Source organism: Capsicum annuum, chromosome 2, assembly GCF_002878395.1.
Source record: "Capsicum annuum cultivar UCD-10X-F1 chromosome 2, UCD10Xv1.1, whole genome shotgun sequence".
Lineage (NCBI taxonomy): Eukaryota > Viridiplantae > Streptophyta > Magnoliopsida > Solanales > Solanaceae > Capsicum > Capsicum annuum.
Window position 1 is genome coordinate 63,800,180 of NC_061112.1, and position 22,776 is coordinate 63,822,955.

The window sequence follows — 22,776 nt, forward strand, 5'->3', positions numbered from 1 at the left end:
GAAATTGATGAAATGTCCAAGTATTCCGTAGAATGATAGCTTAACCTTCACCACCAACGACCGATAAACCAAGTCGATCTATCTAACACTATGAAGTATCTCCAGTGACTACATCACGTGGGGATACAACATTTGGAGATAGTTAGTGGATTAAGCAGTAACATGAAACTCAGGGATAGGGGATAAAACAATACTAAGTATAATCCAATTCAAACCCATGTGAGCATAATAATATACATACATAAATAATATGCAGGGAAAGGGAACAAGGTTTAGTATGACATAAACCTTTATCCTGGACTATGTAGATCGACCATCATAATAGGCATCCACGGTCTATATCTGTTCAGCTCCCCTAATTAAAAGGGACCTAGTACGCGTTAGTAGCGCGTACCAGAGAAAATCCAAGGGAAATCTAAAGACATCAGGGAAAATAACCATCCAAAAATATAAATCAAGTGTGACACATGCACACAATCATCAAGACCAAACCTCATATTGTCAAACATGAATTTCAAGTATGATATTTTGGGACCCACACTTTCACGGCTTTGATATATAAACCCCATTAAGCCTAATTTAAAAGCAAGTTTCACATAACCTAGTTATTAACCAATGAACCAGCTATTAAGGAACACATAGGCATTGTCATACCCTTACACTTGCAATCTTATCTCTATGCCATAATAATAAGGTTAAATCTTGGGGAAATGTCTCACCCCCTTTGTCTATTAAGTCAAACCATAGCTAAAAAGGCTTTCAAAATCCATGTTCATTGTCTAACCTTTTATGCAGCACAATAACATAGATGAGTGAGTCAAACCAAGTAAAATTTCACAATTCAAGGCCATTTATATAAGTGGATTAAGGGAACACAATTATTCAAAACCAATTCAAATTTCAAAGCATCAATTTAGAGAAAACCATGTTTTTTTAGAGTATTCACCATCCCATGCACCCCATAAGTTCAAAACCATTAATAAAGCATAAAAATGTATAATAAATCATGGGAAAGCAATTTAAGAACCAACCATTCCAAAATCCGCAACCATGTTGAAAACCCACATTCAAAACCATTCAATTAAACCATTTAAATACACGTTTTTTATAAATTAAGAATTAGGGGAGAGTAACATGCCTGAAATACAAAGTTTTATTGAAAGAGTTCAACCCTTCATCCCTGAGATGACCTACTTCTTAGAAACCCAAAGTATCATGCTTGAGAGAATTAAGAGAGAATAGAGCGTATTTTGATTATGTTATTAATGAGAAATAACCCCCTTGGTGCTTTATGGACATGGGGTTTTAATTGGGTAAGAAGGGAATTGATTAAAGTGCGCTCAACTTAAAATCTGGAAAATTGTCACAGTCGTTACGAGCCTCATGGCGACTTATTGCGACACCTTATGACTCGTTACCAGGAGTCGTAGTCAAGAGAGTGTCATGGGGCACCCATAATGTTGTGCCTACAGATTACATCATATGACTTGTATCATGAACCTACGACTTCTAGGGTCCAAGTCATATCCAAGACAGAATTATTTGGCCAAAACTTTGGTCACCCTACGATTTGCACGATGCAAATCATATAGAATCTTTATGATTCATAACCCACTAGTCGCAGTCATGGTAGAAAATCTAGGCCAACCTATTGTCCAAGCTACGATTGGGTACCTAAGACCCATCAAGACTCCCTACAACTCCTAAGGGTAGTCGTAGTCTGGGCAATAAGGATAAAATTTTAGAAATTTTCAAGGACGTTGCATACTCCCCCTCTTAATATTATTTGTCCTTGAATGAAGGGAAAATGCTTTAATTAGCACGATTTAACACAGAGTACACCCATACTTACATTTAACATAGACAGAAAACAAATATATATAAAGTCAAAAAACAAAGATGGTAAGGGATATGCATACCTCACGCATGGTTATATAAAGAAAAAACAAGAATGGGTACTTGGACTTCATTTCCTCCTCATCTTCCCAAGTAGCTTATTCATGCCTTTGGTTCCTCCTTAGAACCTTACCAAAGCCACATCCTTTGCTCGTAACCAATAAATTTTATGATCCAAGATCTCAATCAGGACTTTTTTATAGGACAAGGAATCCAAGACACCCACACTTTCCAAAGGAACAACTAAGGAAGAATAACCTACGCACTTCTTCAACATCAAAACATGGAAGACCGAATTAATAGAACCTAAACTCATAGGCAACTCCAACTCATAATCCATACTACCTACTCACCTCAGGATACGATATGGACCAGCGTAACAAGGATTGAGCTTCCCCTTATTTCCAAAGCATATCACTCCATTTATAAGAGACACCTTCAAGAATACCAAATCGCCCACATCAAACTCCAAGTCCCTTCACCTTACATACGCATAGGACTTTTGACGGCTTTAGGTGGTCTTAAGACTATCCTTAATAACCTTCACCTTCTCTATAGCCTAGTGAACTAAATTAGGATCATACAACTTATTCTCACCAACCTCAAACGAACCTATAGGGGACCTACACCTCATACCATACTAGGCTTCAAACGAAGCCATCCTAATACTAGAGTGATAGCTATTATTATACATAAACTCCACAAGAGGCAAATAATCAACCCAACTACCACCAAAATCAATCACATAAGACCTTAGTATATCTTCCAAAGTCTATATCATCCTCTCCACTTGTCCATCCATCTGAGGGTGTAAAGCGGTGCTAAGGTTCACCTTAGTCCCAAATCCTCTTTGAAAAGAATGCAAAAAGTGATGAGAACTTAGTACCTCGATCAGATATGATGGAAATTGGATCACCATGAAACTTCACGATCTCCTCAATAAAAGACTTAGTGTAATACTCCGCTAAAGAGTTAGTCCTCACTGGAAAGAAGTGACTAGACTTATTCATCCTATCCACAATGATCCAAATAGAATAAAACTAATGTCAAGATCATAGAATACCAGTAATAAAATCCATATTGATCGTTTCTCAGTTTCACTCGAGCAATTCAATCACATGAGAAAACCTACCTGGCATCATGTTCTCCATCTTCATGTATTGACAAACCAAACACTTAGCCAAAAAAATTGCCACATTGCTCCTTAAGTTATTCTACCAATTAATTTCTCTTAAGTCATGATATATCTTTGTCAAAACAGGAAGAATAATGTACCTCGACTCATAAGATTCAACCAAGATCCTCTATCACAGCCCATCAATATTAGGAACAAATAACCTGCCTTGGTACTTCAAGATACCATTCTACCGATCTAAAAAGCCTTCACCTTATGGTAACCCACACCATCCTTGATCTGCATCAATATAGGGTCCATGACCTGTTTCTAATTCACCTCAGCACCAAGAGACTACTTCACTATTTCTTGCACAATCACAGCACCATCCTCAGAGTCTAAGAGATAAACTCCTAGATTAGCCAAATGGTGAATATCTTTCACAAATTCTCACTTCTCCTCATCCACATGAGATAAGAATCCCATGGATAACCTACTACGGGCATCAATAACCACGTTAGCTTTAATCGGATGATAATGAAGACTAATGTAATAGTTTTTAATTAACTCAAGCCATGTTCTTTGCCTTAGATTCGACTCCTTCTGGGTAAACACATACTGTAAACTCTTATGGTCCAAGAAAATGTCAACATACACTCTATAAAAATAGTAGCACTAAATCTTCAAAGAAAAGACCACAACCAATAATTCCAAATCATGGGTCAGATAGTTCTTCTCATACACCTTCAACTTACTAGAAGCATATGCAACCATATTACCATGCTGCATTAACACACAATCAATTCCCACCTAAGACATATCACAATAAATATCAAAACTATTGGTACCCTCAGTATAATACCCTGTACTTCTACCTAGCTTGAAATCATCCTAAGAATGTTAGAAACTTACATTGAAATATGAATCTATTTTTGTACACGTGGAAATTTTAAGATTTTTACTTTTTATCATATGCAAAATTGAATTAGCTTTCCAACGATACTAATTTCGTCCAAATCCGATATCAGAGTAAAAAGTTATGGACGATTTACTCAAAACTGTCAGAATCGCCCAAGTGCGACGGCCAAAGTTGTCGGACCGACGATCTAGCGACGGACCGTCACCTAGACCATCGTAACCAAAGAAGTGAGGCAACCTTCTGGATAAGGTGCGATGGACAGTTTGATAGACCGTTGAACTTGTGATGATCCATCGTCCAAGCCGTCGCTACTAAGGCAGTGAGTCCTTTTCTTGGTCCACGTATAACGGTTGAAATAATAGACAGTCGAGCCAACAATGGACTGTCACACAAGCCATCGCAGATCCCATTCATTTATTTTAAAGTCATTTTTAAAAGGGTATTTAGGTCTTTTTCACTTGATTTTAACCCCTAATTACACCCGACCATAGCTTATAAGTTCATTATTCTTTTACAATATCAAATTAGGGTTTCTCTCCAAGATCTATCCTCAAGAACAATAAAACCCTAGGTGTCTAATTCCAAATCAAGAATACAAGTTTTCCTCCATCAATCTTCAAGAAATCATAACCTAGGTATGTCATGGGTTGATTCATGGGTCCCTTTCACCCATGAAGCTCAAGAATCTCTTTTCAAATCCAAGATTTAGGTATTTATGAGCGTTCATTATTTAAATTGAAATGAAATTCATGTCCATTATGTTGTGTGGTTTTGATTTATGTTTTAAATTACTTTTTCCAATGATTGACCCTAGTATGTGATGGTTTGCATAATAACCATGATAAACCCCCTTCAAATTACAAGTTGATTTATGTATTTATGATTATTAGATGTGTTGATGATTTTATGACCAAAGCATGCTCCCCATGTGTTTGATTAAATACCTATATGAAATAAAAATGCCATACTAGTATGATAATATGAAATTCCCATTCATGTACAAGTTTATGCATGTCAAATGTTTGATGAAATGTCTTACTCAATGAATTATGGATTGTTGATGTTAATCATGTATTCAAGAAAGTCATGCTTTGTCAGTTTCTTTCCATGGAGTCCTGGGGGTACTTGTACCCAAAAAATATAGTTGTACGCCTAGAGTCGGTGTCATGTTTTCACGATATCCTTAGTCAAGCCATGATCCATAGAACTCAGTCAGTCATGTAACTCAAGAAATCTCTGTAATATAGTAATCTCAGTACTATTCTATTAGTCAACGGAACTCAGTTAAATCAATTCAGTATAATTAATTTAGTGTCTAATTAGATAGGAGTAGGATTCAGCACCAAGTGAGCCCAAGAATGGGAACTCACCTGTGAGTGGAGGGTGTGATTCTTAGAAGAAATCCTTGCGCTCTAGAACTATGTAGCCAGCATAGGTTGAGATATCTAACTTGTTAGATGAGGGTTGATAGGGTGGCTTAACCTGTTAGATGAGGGTCCAACCGTTCTCACTAGAGTTACCTATTAGATAAGGGTTACTCATAGATTGTCCTTACCAGTAGTGCGGTATTGACACCCTTCCAATTAGGGTTACAGATTGGGCACCAACTCAGCCATAATGGCATATTAGGGGCATGTCGGTTAGATAACTACTTCCCACAGTTTCAGTTACAAAATTAGGACTGTCAGATACAGTCATTCAATCTAAGTAATAGAATTCAGATAGTTCTATAGAATTCAGGACTGTCTGATACAGTCGATGTAGAATAGTACAAAACTCAGCTAGTTCCATCAAAAACTAGACTGTTAGATACAGTTGCTCAGTATCAGTTATTTCAGTTATACAGTTCTCAGTATCTCATGTTATCAATACTCAAATTCAGTAATCATGTTATCATAAACTCAGTTACAGTTATTATGTATTCATGCATGTATTCTCACGTTCATGTTGTCCAGTCAGTTAGTATAGTTCATGAATGTGAACCCATTGCGTTCAGCCTACCTTTCATGCATACCAGTATATTCAAAGTACTAACACATTTGTGCTATGGTGTTTTATACCATAGGTTCAGAAGCACGAGCTCCAGAGCATCAGTAGCATTCCAGTCTTGGTAGGACATGACCATTCTTTATTATCCCATTAATTAATTTATTAGTTGGAGTTAGTTAGGGACATGTCCCATCAACTCCTTATTCAGACAGTTAGTTATTTAGAGGCTTTTCACACTATCATGTTCAGACAATTTGGGTATGTCATACCTCATCCATATGTTATGATTTATCAGCTATGTTTCAATTTTGAACCTTAAGGCCTTTTAGTTCATATTTTCGCATTTATATAGTATATTATGCAGTGTTTAGGTACAGATATCAGTCACGGGTTAGATTGTGGTCCTTCGGGGTCATGAGCACCATGTAGCGTTCTGGGTACCAGATTCAAGGAGTTACACTCAGGTAGTGTCAAAACCTAAGACAAATTTAACTTATCTTTAAACTTCTAAAACTAACCTCACATGCATTCGACCACAAGAACTTCACCTTCTTCTGAGTCAACTTAGTCAATGGGGAAACAATAGAAGAGAAGCTTTCCACAAACCTTCTATAATAATCCACTAAACCCAAGAGGCTTCGAATGTCGGTTGGAGTCGTAGGTTTAGGCCACTTCTTAACCACCATAACTTCTTGTGGGTCCATCATTATCCCTTCACTAGAAACAACATAACCCAGATAGGTCACAATATTTAACCAGAACTCACACTTCGAGAACTTTGCATACAATTATTGATCTTTCAAGGTTTTAACATAAGGCAGAGGTTTTTAGCATGATTCTCCTCACTCTTAGAGTACACCAAAATATCATCAATAAATACAATTACGAACAAATCTAAGAACTGATGGAATACCCGGTTCATAAGATCCATAAAAGTCGTCGAGGAATTAGTCAAACTAAAGGGAATCTCTTAAAACTCAAAATGACCATACAGGATTTGGAAGGCAATATTTGGGATATCTACTTCCCTAATCTTCAACTAATGGTAAACCAACTGAAGATCAATCTTGGAAAAGTACTTAGCACCCTAAAGCTGATCAAAAAGATCATTAATCCTAGGAAGCAAATAATTATTCCTCACGGTCACCCTATTCAATTGATAGTAATCTATACACATTCGAAGGACCTATTCTTCTTACACATGAAGAGAACTGGAGCACCCTAAGGAGAAATACAAGGGCGGATAAAACCCTTGTCTAGAAGGTCTTTCAATTGCTCCTTGAGTTCTTTCAACTCAGCCAAAGCTATTCTATAAGGAGGGATAAAGATAGAATGAGTTTCCAAAAGAAGATCAATACCAAAATCAATTTTCTTATCAGGAGAAACACCGGTAAGATCATCAAGAAACACCTCGGGAACCTTACAGACCACAGGGACTGATTGTAATGAAGGACCTTTGGATCTAGAATCCTTAACATGCACTAAATGGTAGAGACACCCTTGGAAATCAATTTCTTAGTTGTAAGATAAAAAAATGAACCTTTCCTTAGGCACTAGGGAACTACATTCCCATTTAATCACTGACTCATTTGGGAATTGGAAACTGACCCTTTGGGTCCAGCAATAAAAAGATGCATAGCATAAGTGCAACCAATCAATTCCTAAGGTCACATCAAAGTCTAATATGTCACACTCTATTAGATCCACCAAGGTCTCCCTACCACAGATAGATACCACACAACCCTTATGGACTTTTCTAGCCATAATAGAGTCACCCATTGAGGAAGACATAGAAAAGGGATTCAGAATACACTCAAGATCAAAACCAAAGTGAATAGCCACATATGTATCGGGTCACATAAGAGAGAGTAGACTAAGGATCAAGTAGACATAAACATCATAAGAGAAAAACTTTAACATACTAGTAACAACCTCATGAGAAGCCTCGAAATCCAGATGAGTGGAAAGAGCATATAGATGGTTTCAACTAGTGTTGGAGATAAAAGTAGCACCTATTGGTACAGGAGCTGAAAAAGCAGCAATCAGGACCATATTATCCCCCGTAGCAACATCGTTGGAAGGATAGTTCCTCTGAAAGTGGCCTAGATGACCGCATCTAAAACATTTATTCCTTCCCTCATCACAAAAGCCATGGTGCAACTATCCACAAAATTTACAAGGTGGATGGGATGGAGCAAATTGGGCCTCACTTGCTTAAGACTAGTCACCATGTGCGTTAAATCCACTGTTGCTCTGAAAACAGTAATTGACGGATGACTTAGGACAAGGAGCACTAGCCATAGAATGAGAACTAGAATTCCCTCACTTCTTTTTAGACCATTTTCTATCATCTCTTCCATTATTCTACTGGCCAACACTCTACTCAGAAAACCAAGATCTCTTACTTTGCCTCTCCCCAATTTGGCCTACATTTTCTTCTAATCCTATGCTTATAGCATATAAACCACCATCCTAGAGATATTTTTCATTATTTAGCGAGTCTGCCTTACACTCCAATACCAAATCTCGAGACAAACCTGAAGCAAATTTCCTTATCTTAGCCCTCATACTAGATACTAGCTCAGGGGAATAATGGGACAACAGATGAAACTTCAAGGCATACTTCTTTACAGACATATTGCCTTGATTCAAATTCACTAACTCCTCAACCTTTTCCTCCCTCAACTCCTGAGGAAAGAAGCAATAAAGAAAAGCACCTGAGAAATCCTCCCATTAAGCCAATTCCACATCATCTCATCTGAAATAATAGCACTCCTCATACCACTGATACGACACATCCTACAGCTGGTATACAACAAATTCCATACCCTAAAAATCGAAAGCAGGAATCACATGAAAAATTTTCTCCATCTCATCTATAAACCTTTGAGGATTTTTCTCAACCTTAGAGAAAATAAAGGTGAGAGAATTCATCCTCATAAACTAGCCAACTCTAGTAATTTCAGAAAAACTCACAGCAACCCTAACAAGACCCAACTGAAGTGACTGAGATGTCACCAACTAGGTCAATAAATGAATGGAATAGTGAAACTCAACATTGGTAATATCTCCTAGAGGTGACCGAGCAAGAGTTTTACCAGCAGAAGAAGGATCAGTGGGGACCGGTGGAACTCCACTAGGGCAATCCTTGAGTATAATGAGCTCCGCCCATATTGTCTTCAAGTAGGATAGAGAAGTTTCCATAAACATCAGATCTTCTAGAAAGTATGATCTGAAAATGAACGAATGGAAATTAGAGGAGATTTAAAGACCTTTACACTCTACAGCCTAATAATAGATCATAAGAAAGGGAAACATTCCTTTATGCCTCATAGACCCTCTATTATAGGTATGGCGTGCTACTCACCTAAAAATGAGACTTTACTTGACACTATTTTGTGGATATACAATGACACCAAACTTAGGATCTAATACCAACTTTGTCATAATCTGAACCAAGGCCTAGCGGTGACAGGTAACTCAAGTCCATTGAGGACTAAAGACCAACCCCTTTGCCTAGCCAAATGAAAACATAACAAACCTAAAAACAACTGAATTCCGATCATATAACAAGATTGAGTAAATAAGACTCAAAGTCTATGAAATGTCATCCAAAAAAACCCAACAACAACAATATCTACAAAGCCTCTGAACAATACCAAAAACAAATCTAAGTCAGGACATGCCTCCAACCTTAACAATAACAATGACAATGTAAATGATAATATGAACTTTTAATTATAATCAATATATGGAAACTGATGAAATGTCCAAGTGTTCCAAAGAATGGAAGCTCGGAAATTCACCACCAATGACCAATGACTGATGAACCGACTCGATCCACCTAACACTACGCAGGGAAAGTAAAAGTATCTATGGTGCTTGTATCTTTTTGGGATACAATGTCTAGAGATAGCTCGTGTGTTAAAAACTAGCATGAGACTTAGGGATAGGTGATAGAATCATGCAAAGTAAAATCTAATTCAAACACAAATGAATATCATCATATACATACGTAAATAATATGTCGGGAAAGGGAAAAAGGTTTAGCATGAAGCAAAACCTTATCCTGGTCCATATAGCTCAACCATCAAAATAGGCACCGACGTACTATATGGGTTCAGTTCCCCCTGCTGAAAGGTCCCCAATGTGTGTTAGCCACACATACCAAATAAAATCCATGGGAAAGCTAAAGCAATCAAGGAAACTAGTCGTCCTAAAATATAAATCAAGTGTGACACATGCACGTGGTCATCAAGACAAAACCACACATTGGCAAATATGAGTATCCAACAAAGTCATTCTAAGACCCACACCTTCACGGCTTTGCTACATAACCCCCATTAAGTCTAATTTAAAAGCAAGTTTCACATAACCTAGTTATTAATCAATGAACCAACCGTTAAGGCACATATGGGTATCGCCATACCCTTATACTTGTAAACTTATATCTATGCCATAACAATCATATTAAATCTTAGGGAAACACCTTACCCCCTTTGTTCATTAAGTAAAACCATAGCCAACAAGGCTTTCAAAATCTATGTGCATTGTTTAACTGTTTATGCAGTCCAATAACATAGATGAGTAAGTCAAACCAAGTGACAATTTCATAATTCAAAGCCATTTACGTAAGAGGGTTGAGGGAACATAATATTCAAAACCAATTCCAATTTCAATGCATCAATTTAGGGAAAACCATGATCCTTTAGTGTATTCACCATTCCCATGTAGCCCATAAGTTCAAAACCATTAACAAAGCATAAACAATGCATATTAAATCATAGGAAAGCAATTTAAGAACCAACCATTCCAAAACCCTCAACCATGTTGAAAACCCACAGTAAAAACCATCCAATTAATCCATTTAAAAACATGCTTTTGATAAATTAAGAATTAGGAAAGAGTAACATGCCTAAAATACCAAGTTTTATGGAGAGAGTTTAACCCTTCATCCTTGAGATGACCTACTTCTTGGAAACTCTAAGTATCTTGCTTGAGAGAATTTAAAGAGAAGAGAGTATGTTTTGATTATGTTATGAATAAGAAATAACCCTCTTGAGTGCTTTCTAGATGTAGGGTTTTAATTAGGTAAGAAAGGAATTGTCTAAGGTTCCCTCAACTTAAAAGTTGGAAATATGTCACTAGTCATTATGAGTTTCATGGCAACTCATCGCGACACCTTATGACTTACATCATACAACTCATATCGTGACTCTACAACTCGTAGGGTCCAAGTTATATTCAAGACAGAACTATTTGGGTTTTACACTGGTCACCCTATGATTTCCATTATGCAACTTGTATAGAGTCTTTACAACTCATACCCCACTAGTTGTATTCATGGCAGAAACTCCAGGACAACCTACTGGCCAGGCTATGATTGGGACCCTAAGATTCATCAAGATTCCCTACAACTCATAAGGAGAGTCTTAGTCTAGGCAGTAAGGATAAAATTTTAGAAATTTTCTAGGACTAAGAATCTGGGGTGTTACAACAACCCAAAGTCCTAAATTATCAAAAGCCATCTAACAACCCCAAACTCCTCTATACTCTGGTAGAACAAAGAGACTTTTTAGTCCCACACACCTATATACAACCCATCATAAAAGGAAATAAAAAAACCCGCTGAAGAAGGGCAACAATCACTATATCTCACTAATAAATGCCTAAAATCATAAATCAAACTCAGAAAAATCACCCGCTAAACTCTACATAACTATTGATGAACCACATTACTAGGACCTCAAAATCTCAACTTAAACCCATAGTTAAACTCTGAATACATCAAAACTCCTTATGCATAAGTTCCTTAACCTTTTCCCAACTTAATTTTCCATTGAATAATTTCTTTCACACAAGAGTTATTGTATAGTAACACCTACTCCAAAAATCAAAACTCATGATCAAAATTATCCCATTAGGCCACTTAGCTATAGAAGTAACATTTTCTACAAGTAGGTTTTCCTTTACATTTGAAACATTTTCTAAAACAAAGCAAGGAACCCTCATAAGATGAAATCCTTCAATCCTAATCGAGTAGTGTCTCAATACAATTAAATCCCATCATGGAAGAAATGTCAATCACTAAGGAATTAATCAATACACAAGGCATAGACACCTAAAAATATTCCCTTATCCAACTAGAATCTAGTAAGCACCAATCATCATCTCAGACAATAGATATCATCAATACAATATTAACCCAAATCATAAGTAAATCATAGCGACATCCCTACAATAACAAAATCATGCACACAAAGTGTCAATAATGTTTCCAGGCAATTTTACACAAGCCTTCCAACTATAATTTTCTTTACTCACAACTTTCCATCCCAATAATTGAAATGCTTTCTCAACCCCAACTGATCCACAACTCTATAGAGAACCTTGAGATCATCTTTTATAATCTGAATATATCAAAATCCACCATCGATCCACCACTATTCTATTATATAACCATTAAAGAGATCATAACAAAATATACCAAAATTCACTAAACTCAAGAAATAAAGCCTAATCCTGGTATGCACTCTAAGTGAGTCACAACTTATGGTCGATACATCCGATCTAACGCTAAGGAATTATCTATGGGGAATTAATATCAAAAGACCCAACAAAACTCATGAATCATATTAAAATCTACTATCAGAAAACTAAACACATAAAGATTACAAAACCATAATCAAATACTACTAAGATAAATCAAACAGCTTACTAAAATGATACATGTGGCTACTGTATCGTAAACTTCTTTCTCGTGTTCATCCTATGGAACTCGATATTAAAACCTATCATTTTCCTTGTAATATAAATTATCTCTCTATCTATGTTGTGGGAAATTCCCCTTATTGTGATCAATACCTCTACATAAAAAGCAAATCAAAGAATTCAGAACTCACTTAACCAAACCTGAAGGACTCAAAGGACCACCCCATCTAGCCCTCTCCAAGTATAACCATGAAGATCCTGACCTCCACTATGTATATTACTATAATTATTAAACACCTGGGACCTCTTGCCTATAAGACTCTAATATCGCCATACAAACTTTTCACGACCCAAATCAATGCCTAGTAGTGACAGGTATCTCAAGTCTACCATGGGCCAGATACTACCCCCTTAACCTAACCATCTCAGCACAATAAAGATCAAAGTAGAAGCAAACCAAACCAATGAAAGATATGTATATAAATCAAGAGAGAGAATGCGCGTCAAGCATAATGACCAAATAATGCAACACTTGTCCACTAAAGCTTCTAAAAACCAATATACCAAATTAGGTTGTGAAATACCCCCAACCATGACAATTGAACTCTTCAATTCCCAAAATATAAAAAGTATCTAATGAAATGGAAAAGCTTTTTAAAAGATGGAAGTTCACCACTTCACAAAAACTCAATGAACAACTACACCACCCAACACTGTACAGGGGTAATAGAAAAGTCTTCAGACCCTACATTAAGAAATAATGTAGTGTCATAGGATGGTCATAGGGATAAGCACTGGTATGCAACTCAAAAAATATGTTAAAATAATGACATGTCCATAATCAGTCAAACCACATGCATACATTCATATATACATGTATAAGATATTGGGATAGGGTGCAGGGTCATGAATTTGAGAATTTAAAACCATTAACCTAGACTGTGTAGCTCTATCCATCCTATGGGCAGCCACAAGTTATACGGGTTAAGCTCTCCTACTGAAAGGGCCCTAGTGCATGTAGCTGCACGAACCTAGGAAATCCAAGGAAGGGCCAAAGCCACTAAGGCTCCAACTATTCCAATAAAATATATATTGTGTGAACCATGCACATGGTCATATAGAACCCCACGCCGGCAAACATGGTTCTTAGTATCAGTCCCCCTGGGACCTCCACCTTCACATGAGCTACAAAACCCCCATTAAGCCAAATTCAAAACCATTATGCCCATAACCCCATACATTTACCTAGAATTCATTTATTAAGGCATTTAATATTATGGTATCGTTATAACAATTATTCTTGCAATCTTATATAACTATGCCCATCAAATTAATTTAACCAATTGACTCCCAAGTTTTCTTTAAAATCCAAAACAATGGCTACAAGGGCCTTTCAAATCCATTTTTATCCATTTTTCCGTTAATGTAATTCAATGTTAAAAAAAATAAGTTAAATTATACATATATCCATATTCCAAAACTGAATTACAAAATGGGTTGAGGTTAAGCCAATTCTAAGTCCAAAATTCCACAATTTGGGGAAACCCATGTCCCCACTCCAATTACCACACCAATGCACCTATTTTCCCCAATAATCATCAATAAAAGCAAAAATAATACATTTAAACCATGAAAAATATAATTCAAACAATAATATTAAAATCCCTCAACCCAATTTTCAACTCAACCATTAAATTATATGAACAATGATTAAACATATACAGTGATATAAAATACCAGTTAGGGATGTGAAACATGCCTGAAACACCAAAGAATTTGAAGAGAAATCACGAATTAGAGCCTAGATATTTAATACATTAAAAACCCTAGCTTTCTATTGCTTTGGGAAGTTTAAGATGAGAGGGTAATATTTTTTATTTGACAACTAGTGAAAAAAGGGGTCCTTAGTATGTTTTTAAGTCATGGGGGAATTGTAAAGAAAGGACAAGACTAAAATAACCATAACTAAAATGCGTAGAAAAATTGGGCCCAGACGCTATGACTCAGGTAACGACTTGTGACATTTTACCACGAGTCATTACCCAGACTCATTACTCAAAAGCCCAAATCATAGCCCCTCACTATTATGGTCATGACTCATATACAACAACTTGTTATCTAATACTATGACTTGTACCATGGACTCGTTATCCATCACCATAACTCGTTATCAAGGGACCACCACCTGAGCCACTCACTGATGAGAGAATGAGTCCCACTTTACTACTCGTGATGAGTGATAAAGACTCATCACCTGAGTCTTAGTCACAGTAGTGTTGGCGAAGATCCAAAAATTTCAGAGTCCAAAACCTAGGGTATTACATTACCCCCTCCCCCAGGATCATTCATCCTCAATTGAGAAGTTAGGGACACCTTTAGAATAAAAATATGAAGAAATGCAAATAGAGTCAAGGGACAAATTTTAAAATGCAAAAAAAGGAAAAATAAAACTCATACCTCCATCATATTCATCTAAGGTTGGTAACAAGAATGAGTACTTGGCCCTCATATCCTCTTCTGCTCCCCATGTAGCTTCTTCTACCTTTTGATTCCTCCAAAGCACCTTTACCAAAGTTATATCCTTAGTCCTCAACCTATGAACTTTCCTATCCAATATCTCTATCGAGGCTTTCTCATAAGATAGGAAACTTGAAATACCAACATTCTCCATAGGAATAATCAAATAAGTATCACCCATACATATTTTCAAAATCAACACATAGAAAACTGGATGAATAAAGCCCAAACTCGTAGGCAAATCCAACTCATAAGCAACATTCATAATTCTCCTCATAACCTGATACAGAACAATGTAGTGAGGACTGTGCTTCCTTTTCTTCTGAAATCTCATGACTCCCTTCATAGGAGAAACCTTCAAGAACATCGAATCACAAACCTCAAACTCCAACTCCCTTCACCTCACATTCCTATAAGACTTTTGGTGATTCTAGAAATTCTTAAGTCTTTCTCTAATTACCTTCACCTTCTCCATTGCTTGTTGAACTATGTCGGGACCAAACAACCTAGCCTCACCCTCCTCAAACTAACTAATAGGAGACCTACACCTCCTACTATAAAGATCCTCAAAAGAGGTCATTCTAATGGTAGAGTGATAACTATTAATTTTTCCTAACTCAAAAAGAGGTAAGTGATCAATCCAAATACCTTTAAAATCAATCATGCATGCCCTTAGAATATCCTCCAAAGTCTAAATAGTCCATTCCGCTTGTCTATCTATTTAAGGGTGGAAAGTAGTGCTAAGGTTAACCTGAGTAGCCAAACCTTTCTTAAATTCACACTATAAATTAGAAGAAAATTACATAATTAGGTCAAAAATAATGGACACCGGTGCACCATGTATCTTCACAATCTCTTGAATGAATAACTTACCATAGCCCTCTCCTGAGTAGTTAGTCCTCATAGGCAAGAAGTAAGCAGACTTAGTTATCCTGTCCATAATGACCCAAATTGAATCATGCTGATTGTGAGACTGTGGAAGACTTGTACTAAAATCCATATTGATCATCTCCTACTTCCATATAGCCAACTCTATCTCTTGAGACATGCCACCAGGACTAAAATTCTCAATCTTGACTTTCTTACAAATCGAATATTTAACCATAAAGTTCACCATATCTCTCTTTATATTATTCCACCAGTAGATTTCCTTCAAGTCATGGTACATCTTAGTCAAACTCGGATGAACTATATATCTAGACTCATGAGCCTCAATCAAAATCCTTTCCCACAGCCCATCTACATCAAAAACACACAACCTATCTTGATACCTCAAGATGTCATATCCCTCAATCTCAAAAGCTATAACCTTTTGCTAACCCACATTATCCTTAATATGTATAAGTATGGAATCCAAAGACTATTTATCCTTTACCTCAGTACCAAGAGAGGATTTCATCACTTCCTGAATAATAACTCGTTCATCCTCAGAGTCCGAGAGATGAACTCCTAAGTTAGCTAATCTGTTAATGTCCTTCACCAATCTTTTTCCCATGTCAAAATGAGATATACTCCCCATATCAACAACAATATTAGCTTTACCCGAAAGGTAGTGAAGACTCATATCGTAATCCTTGAGTAACTCAAGCCACCACCTTTGCCTGAGATTCAACTCCTTATGGATAAACACATATTACAAACTCTTGTAATCTGAATAGATATCCATATGTACCCCATATAGATAATAATGCTAAATTTTTAATACAAAAACCATAAGCGCTAACTCTAGATTGTGAGTTGGATAATTCCTCTCATAAACCTTAAACTTCCCTGAAGCATAGGCTACAACCTTACCATGCTTCATCAAAACACAACCCACTCCCACATGAGATGCATCATAATACATAATAAATATATTAGTACCCTCGATGAAATACCCTAGGTTATGGCCCTTGGAAATTTCCTGAGCGTTAAGCACACTGTCCTAGTAATAACTCATCATATGAGCCATATGGTATGGGTACGAGTCAGGTGACCTTAGTCGTTAGGAGTCCAGTGGGTAGTGATTGGGTTTTCAGTTTTGGTAATGACTTGGTGGTATGAGTCGTTAAGGGTAGTGATGAGTCATTAGTACGATCCTTAACCAAATTAGTAACTTAGTGACTTGAATTAGATATGAATATTAGTGGCTCATTAATAGTCATGAGGATAGGTTATGAGTGGTAGGGTTGACTTGTATGTTACCCGTATCTAATCCCTTTGGGTTCTATCTTAGATATAACCAGACCATACGAGTCATATGGTTTGGTAATGTGTAGGATTATAGAGTCTTATGGTGGACAGTGTATGGGTGTCCAACTCACTATCTTGGTGAGGACTCAAGGGTATGAGTCATGGATTGTGGTCATGAGTCAAGGGAGTTGACTCGTAACCACCTGCGACCTTTTTACAGTTTTAAGTTTCGGGCATTCTGGATATTTACCCTTTTAAATCCCTTTGACACCATGAATTAAAACACCATTTGTGAATTTATTAACATATTATTACCAATAAAACACTCTCAAATTCTCTCTTACACTCCCTGCTCAATCAAAAGCTAGGGTTTCATCAAGATAATCAATTAAGGCTTTCAAGGGTGGTTTCTCTCTACGCTTCTTAGTGTCTAAGGTATTTACTCCTCCCTCATTTTTATTTTAATAAAGTCATATGTTTTATTGTATGATTTTCATGGTATTGTTATTGTTTTTAAATAAAGGTTGGGGGTTTTTGATGTTCATTATTGATTAATGTTTCTCGTGATTTAATTATGGTTTTCCTATTTTAATTATGGTTTTGTACATGTAGGTGCATAGGAATGGTGATTTAATTCAGGGGTCATGGTTGATCCCCAAATTTGATGATTTTGGCTTTGATAATGGCATGCCCTCAACCTGTTTATGAAATTGTCTATGAAAATGATATTGTTACCAATTTAAATTGTGTTTTTGAACTAAAGCTTTGGCATAACCTTGGTAATAACAAATGAAGGACTTATAAAGGCTTTGATGGTCATAAAATAAATCGGATTGAAAACCTTGTGGGGTATACGAGATTCCCCAGAGTTATTTCATCAATAGAGTCTAAAGGGTACATGGGAATCCCCTAAGTGTTTTCTAATGACATTGCTTGTAAGCTATAGTTGGTATAACAATACACATTATAATTCCTAACAATTGACTCCTGGAATTTGTGATTTAGTTATGTGTAAAAGACTTAATTGGCCAATAATAGAGGGTTGTGATAGCTGTGAAGGTGTGAATATGATGGACGAACACTGGAAACTCATGTTTGTCGATATGAGGTATGGTCAAGGTGACCGTGTTCATGATGTCATACTTATATTTTAGGGGATGTGCTAGTCAACCCAGGTTTTTCTCCATTACATACGGCTAACATACACTTGGACCTTTCAGTAGGGGGTGCTGAACCCATATAACATGTGGGTACCTTTAGGACAGCAGAGCTACACAACCCAAGTTAAGGTTTTAATGCATGCTAAACTTTGTTCCCTATCCCAACACGGTATATATATGCATATATGTGATTGAATATGGTTATTCAATTTGCTTTTGAATAATGGCATTATTTTATGTTTATGCCTGAGTTACATGCTAGCATTCACTCTGTTAACCGTCTTTGAGCACTGTATCCCCCTGCAATGTAGGAACTGGCTATACTACCATTCTTTCTATTCAGTGACTTAGATTCAGGGATAGCTTTTGAGTTAGATTGAAGTAGTGAGCTTAATTCCATGCTCTGGAAGACCCCATTTTATGTTATGGACCTTTTTTCATTATTGTTATTTCTTTGTTTTTTGTTTTGTCTATGGTCAGGGGCCTGTCCCAAATGGATATTCTTTAAATTTGGTTAGAGGCTTTATCGAACAACTATGGGCATGGACGGTGTCGATATTAGAGTTAGCATTGGTTTAGTATTGGCATTAGGATTGGTAATGGTTGCTTAATTGGTTGTAGCTTTCAATTTTGATTTTTGACTTATTATTATGTCTTTAAGTTAATATTATCTTATCTTGATTTATGTTCAAAATTCACCTGACATGGGGGTGCAGAGCAGGTAATGATTGGGTATTGGGGGTGGTCTCCGATCCTGGTTAGACTTGAGATACCCAACACGACTAGGACCTGGTTTGGGTCATGTCACTCAGGTAGCATTAAAATTGGCGTTAAGGTCAGCTTATCCTTCAACTTCTCTAAACTAACTTCACAAGCATCAAACCATAACTTAACCTTTTACTGAGTTAACTTTTTCAGCAGAGCAACAATAGATGAGAAACTCTCCATTAACCTCCTATAATACCCAACCAAGATCAAGAAGCTCCTAATATTGGTTGGAGTCATGGGTCTAGGATATTTGATAACTGCCTTAGCATTCAGCGGATCTACCATAATTCCCTCTCTAGAAATAATATGCCGAAGAAAGGTCACAACACTTAGCCAAAATTCACACTTAGAAAACTTTGCATATAATTTATGGTCCTTAAGAATCTGCAACATAATTCAGAAGTGATTGACATGAACCTCCTCACTCTTAGATTACACCAAGATGTATTCAATAAATCCAATAACAAATAGATTAAAAAATTACCTGAAAATCTAATTCATAAGATCCATGAAAGCGGCTGAAGCATTAGTTAACCCAAATGACATAACCAAAAACTCAAAGTGACCATATCGGGTTCGAAAAGTAGTCTTGGAAATATCAACCTCCCTAATTTTTAACTAATGATAGCACAAATAAAGATCAATCTTAGAGAAAGACGTAGCAACTTGAAGCTGGATGAATAGGGCATCAATCCTAGTAAAAGGGTACTTATTCTTCATTGTCACCTTATTCAACTGAAGATAGTCTATACACATCCGAAGAGACCCATCTTTCTTCAGCACAAAAAGTACAAGAGCACCCCATGAAGACACACTACGATAAGTGAACCCTTTATCAAGAAGATCTCTTAATTTCTCCTTGAGTTCCTTTAGCTCAGCCAGAGCCATCCTATAAGGAATAATGGAAATAAGATGGGTATCCAGTAAGAGATCAAGCCCAAAGTCTATTACACTATCGGTAGGGATTCTAGGAATATCATCAAGGAAAACTTAAGGAAATCCATTAACCATAGGGACAAATTGCAAAGAAGGACTTTTAGAGTTAGAATCCTTAACCCAAACTAGATGATATAAACACCCTTTTAAAATAAATTTCTGAGCTTTAAGGTATGAAATAAACCTCCCTTTGGGTACTAAGGAACCTCCCTCCCATTAAATTATCAGTTAATTAGATAAATAGAAATAGACATTTTGGGTCCTACAATCCAGAGAAGCATAGCAGGAATAAAGCCAATCCAATTCCAAGATAACATCAAAGTCCACTATATCCAATTCAATCAAAATCACCAGCCTCTCTATGAAAGATAGACACCACACAACCCCTATAGATCCTCCTAGCAAAAACAAACTCTCTCACCAGAGTAGACATAAAAAAGGAGTCAAAAATATTTTTCAAACCAAAACCAAAATGCACAGCCACATACGGAGTCACATAGAAAAGGAAAGAACTGGGATCAAGCAAACAACAAACATCACTGAAAAAAGTTGTACCATACTAGTAACAACATTGAGGGATGCCTTTAATTCTTGATGAGTAGCAAGTGCATAAAAATAATTCGGCCAATGCTGGTACTAAAATTAGTACCCTTGGAGACTAGAGCTGAAGAAGTGATAATTGAAACTTTATTATCCCTAGTAGGAATCTTGGTCGAAGAAAAATCTCGTTGTATATGACCAAGATGACCACAATTAAAGCACTGACTTCTCCCATCCTTAAAATAACCAAGGTGAAGCCCCCATAAAATCAGCAAAGAGGATAGGTGGGGCTAATTGAGTTCCACTATCCTGAGACTAGGCACCCTGTACCTTAGGACCACTGCTATATTGAAAATAATGATCACCTGAAGTCTTCGGATAAGGAGCACTCGCTGTCAAATATAAATTTGAACTCCCCTAATTCTTCTTCTTAGTCCATTGCTAACTATCTCTTCCACTATTTTATTAATTTATCACCCTATTTAAAAATATGAATTTTTTGTTTTATTTCTCTCCCATCTCCACCAACTATTTCATCTCATACTCCACCTGTTGCATATAAATCACCAGCCTAGAGATGTCCATATTCAACATTGTAGCCTTACACTCTAATGCCAAGTCACGGGACAAGCCGGAAGAAAACTTCACTATCTTGGATCTCATGCTAGATACCAACTCCATAACGTAATGAGACAATTGTTGAAATTCTAGGGCGTACTCCTTCACACACATCTTACCCTGCTTTAAGTTCACAAACTCATCCTCCTTAGCATCTCTAAACTCCTAATAAAAGAAGTGATTACTAAAGGCACCTAAAAACTCATCCTATACCGATAGCTCAATATTATTACCCCTTACTTGTTCCCACTCCACAAGCCACTGGTATACCATATCTTTAAACTGATAGGCAGCAAACTCTACACTCTCTACATTGATAGTATGCATTACCTTAAAAATATTCATCATGTCATTAATGAATCATTGAGGGTCCTCCTCAACCTTAGAGCCTGTAAAGGTTGAGGGATTTTACCTTATAAACTGGCCAACCCGAGTTACCTTAGATGAACTAGCAGCAGGACCAACACGATCAAACTAATGAGACTGGGATACCACCAGCTGAGCAAGCATATGAATAGACTGACAAAACTCTGTATTAGAGATATCTCCCTAAGGTTGCTGATCATAAGAATTATTATATCGGAGAGCTGGAGAACGACTAGTAGGGACTGATGGAACTCTATGTAGAGTAGTACAGTTAGGAGCAGGGACTCTATACTAAGTCTGCACTCTATAAGTAGGATTAGTTTCCTCTATATTTTCCTCAGGTATAGCTGAGGATCCAGCAGAGTTCCTATGACTCTAAGATTTTTGGGGAGGCATGATCTGAAACATGAGTAAGCTAGGAGTTAAAAAAAGTTTCCTAACACTAGATTCTATAGATTTAGATAGAAATAAAAAAAGGGAAATATTCCTAAATGACTTATAGCCTCCTCCTTATAAGTTTGGCACTCTACATACCCATAAAATGAACTTTACTCAACACGAATTTATGGACACCCAATGACCCTGAATTATGCTATAATACCAAGCTTGTAACGACTCAAACAAGGGACTAGTCATGATGGTTATCTCAAGCCCACTATAGGTCAAAGACCAGCCTCTTATCCTAACCACATAGGCATAACAAATATCAAAGAGGAAGTAAACCAAACCAGTAAAAGATACGTATATAAATCCAAAGAGAGAACACTAGTCAAATACAATGAGCAAATAACATCACACGTGTCCACTAAAGCCTCTAAAACCAGGATACCAAACTAGGTTGGTACATGCCCATGACCATGACAATGGAACTCTTTAATTCCTACAATAAGAAAAATATCTTATGAAATGGAAAACCTTTCTGAAAGGTAGAGGCTTACCATTTCATGGAAACTCAATGGATAATAGCACCACCTAACGCTGCACAAAGGTAATAGAAAAGTTTTCAGACCCAACATTATGAAACAATGTAGCGCCCTAGGACAATCAGTGGGATAAGCACTAACATGCAA